Raw genomic sequence first — 3681 nt, 5'->3', positions numbered from 1 at the left:
TATGATCCTCTTGACTTGGCTTCCCAAGAAGCTAGGATTACAGAGGTGTGCCACAGTAAATATTCTTATATAATTATGGCCATGTGTTTTGATATTCCAGAATGGCACAATAATCCCCTCTCCTGTTGGGCCTTATCCTTGTGAAGTGTGTGTGTGTGTGTGTATGTGTGTGTGTGTGTATACACATTATAATCTAGGGAAGTAATTATTCCGGTAGATCCCAGGGATTATAAGCAGCAAGCCCACTATGTGTATCTATTGATTTAGTCCTGAGGTCCTCAATGAAGAATCCAGCCTGAGCAACTTTTTTTTTTTTTTTTGCGGGGGTGGGAGGAGTGGATATCAATAACTGCTAAGAATTTTATTGAATAACATAATCAATATTTTCTATAATATAGCTTCAGTGGCCAATATTATTTCACTGTGTGAATGTAACAATGTATTCAGCCAATGTCCTCTAATTTTACTGCTAGAAATGACACTGTGGAAAACATCTTCCAGAGGAAAAGAAACAGGTAGGGGAGAACTACACAACTTCTTGTTGTTACTTCTAGGCTGCCTTTCTTCTAATGACAATATAACTTTTTTTCACATATCTAGGAATTAGTTCATGCTATGGAAGTCAAACTCACAGAACGAATAAAGTCCATAAAGCATTTTTCATTGCAATTTGTTAATACTGTTAATATAATTATTATTTTATTACATATGTGATTTGTACAAGACACTAATGAAAGAGACACTAATAATCCTCCTGAGGCAGGAGGATTTCGAGTTCAAAGCCAGTCTCAGCAACTTAGCAGGGTCCTAAGCAACTCAGTGAGATCCTCTCTCTAAATCAAAAGGGGCTGGGGATGTGACTCAGTGGTTAAGCACCTCTGGGCTCAATTCCTGGTACCAAAAAAAAAAAAAAAGGAGAAGTTAGTTTTTCAACTCACTTGCCAAGCCATATGTAAAATTAGGAAAAAATTAGGAATTATGCACTGTCAACAAATGTAATATTTAAGTTTGCTAGGGTTATTTGTTCTGATGGAACAATGACAGGCACAGGTAAATATTCTTCACTGGTTAACTAGCAAAATTGAAGAATTTGCACCAGAATGTAATAAAAAACTTTAATATCAGGCGAGCGCACTTGCGTCAGCTAGACCCAGCGTAAGGAGCGCCCGGGATCCTGCGAAGAAAATGATAGAGGGAAAGCTGCGGCCTGGGAACAGGGAAAGGTGTAGGGTAACCTGTGCTCTGGGAGGGGAGAGCACGGAAGGGGAGGAGAGAAGAAACGCGAGCTAGAGCAACCCGAAGGCCATGGAGGCTGAAGAGACAATGGAATGCCTTCAGGAGTTTCCTGAACATCATAAAATGATTCTGGACCGATTGAATGAACAACGAGAGCAGGATCGATTTACCGATATCACACTAATAGTCGATGGACATCATTTTAAGGCCCATAAGGCTGTTTTGGCTGCTTGCAGTAAGTTCTTCTACAAATTCTTTCAGGAGTTTACTCAGGAACCTTTGGTGGAGATAGAAGGTGTTAGTAAAATGGCCTTTCGTCATTTAATTGAGTTCACATACACAGCAAAACTAATGATACAAGGAGAAGAAGAAGCCAATGACGTATGGAAAGCAGCAGAATTTCTACAAATGCTAGAAGCTATTAAAGCCCTTGAAGTCAGAAACAAAGAAAATTCAGCTCCATTAGAGGAAAATACCACAGGAAAAAATGAGGCAAAAAAAAAAAGAAAGATTGCAGAAACTTCAAATGTTATCACTGAGTCATTGCCATCTGCAGAATCAGAGCCTGTTGAAATTGAGGTGGAGATTACTGAAGGCATAATTGAAGTGTAAGATGAAGGCATGGAAACATTAGAGGAAGTGGCTTCTGCCAAGCAGTCCATAAAGTACATACAGAGCACAGGTTCCTCTGATGATTCTGCTTTAGCATTGTTGGCAGATATTACCAGCAAGTACCGACAAGGTGATAAAAAAGGGCAGATTAAAGAAGAAGATGGCTGTGCATCTGACCCCATAAGCAAACAGGTAGAAGGTATTGAAATTGTGGAACTTCAGCTGTCACATGTGAAGGACTTGTTCCATTGTGAGAAATGTAACCGTTCATTTAAATTGTTTTACCATTTAAGGAACACATGAAATCACACTCCACTGAGAGTTTCAAGTGTGAAATATGCAATAAAAGGTACCTTCGGGAGAGCGCACGGAAACAGCACCTAAATTGTTACCACCTTGAAGAAGGTGGAGTGAGTAAGAAGCAAAGAACTGGGAAAAAAATTCATATATGTCAGTACTGTGAGAAACAGTTTGACCACTTTGGACATTTTAAAGAGCATCTTTGAAAACATACAGGTGAAAAACCTTTTGAGTGTCCAAATTGTCATGAACGATTTGCTAGAAATAGTACTCTCAAATGTCATCTCACTGCATGCCAAACTGGAGTGGGGGCAAAAAAGGGAAGGAAGAAGCTGTATGAATGCCAGGTATGTAACAGTGTGTTTAACAGCTGGGAACAGTTCAAAGATCACTTGGTAATACACACTGGAGATAAACCCAACCATTGTACTTTATGTGACTTGTGGTTTATGCAAGGAAATGAATTAAGGAGGCATCTCAGTGATACTCATAATATTTCAGAGCGTCTAGTAACTGAAGAAGTCCTTTCAGTAGAAACACGTGTGCAAACTGAACCAGTGACATCAATTGGGAAGGTGCATGTGTTACCATTACTTCAGGTCCAGGTGGATTCAGCACAAGTGACTGTGGAACAAGTCCATCCAGATCTGCTTCAGGACAGCCAAGTGCATGATTCACACATGAGTGAGCTTCCAGAGCAGGTCCAAGTCAGTTATCTAGAAGTGGGTCGAATTCAGACTGAAGAAGGTACTGAAGTACGCGTAGAGGAGCTGCATGTTGAACGGGTAAATCAGATGCCAGTGGAAGTACAAACTGAGCTTCTAGAAGCGGACTTGGATCACGTGACCCCTGAAATCATGAGCCAAGAGGAGAGAGAGCCTAACCAAGCAGATGCTGCTGAGGCTGCCAGGGAAGATCACAGAGGTGCTGAGGGTTTAAAGACCAAACCAGCAGTGGATTCCCAAGTTGAAAAGGCAGAGAATGATGACAGAACAGCTATGCCAGTTTTAGATTGAAATAACGAATATATTTTTTAATTTACACGTTGGGTTTTTTAACTGATTATGGGCAGTGTGACTGTCCTTAAACTGACAGACAAGTAGACCAAAGTTAAAAATTATTTCCTGTTGTGCTGAACTGTTTCTATCTAAACATACTGATGCCCCTCACCCCAGTTAATGCCACAGAGGAGGATCTTTCTCATAAATGAAGGGGAGCTTTGAGAAGTATATTTCTGAAAACTTAAATGGATTATATTCTTATTATATAGTTGGATACGAAAGTATCTATTTTCATTGTAGTAAGGGTTCTTTATCACCGTTTTCTCTTCCCCGGGTCATGTCCTTCCTCAAATTTTTTCCATATTGTAAAATCAAATGTAAAATCATTAGAATACAAGTTTATGTATTCTAATGCATGTTAGAAAATTGAATATGTAGGAAACAAGGCTGCATGAAGAAAGTGTGTTGTTACTGTGCAGTTAAAATTTTGGCTGGCTTTCTTTAGTTTGAACAACATTCTTGTCTACCCCAA

General features: G+C 39.6%; 1 pseudogene; it reads left to right on the top strand.

Annotated features, from left to right (window-relative positions):
* The first annotated feature begins 1208 nt into the window (after positions 1-1208).
* Positions 1209-3247, top strand: LOC114098426 (zinc finger protein 131 pseudogene; annotated as a pseudogene).
* The last annotated feature ends 434 nt before the right edge of the window (positions 3248-3681 follow it).

Source organism: Marmota flaviventris, chromosome 9 (genome assembly GCF_047511675.1).
Source record: "Marmota flaviventris isolate mMarFla1 chromosome 9, mMarFla1.hap1, whole genome shotgun sequence".
NCBI classification, from domain to species: Eukaryota; Metazoa; Chordata; class Mammalia; order Rodentia; family Sciuridae; genus Marmota; species Marmota flaviventris.
The sequence above is the reverse complement of the archived record's forward strand: the minus strand, read 5'-3'. Positions and strand labels throughout refer to the sequence as shown.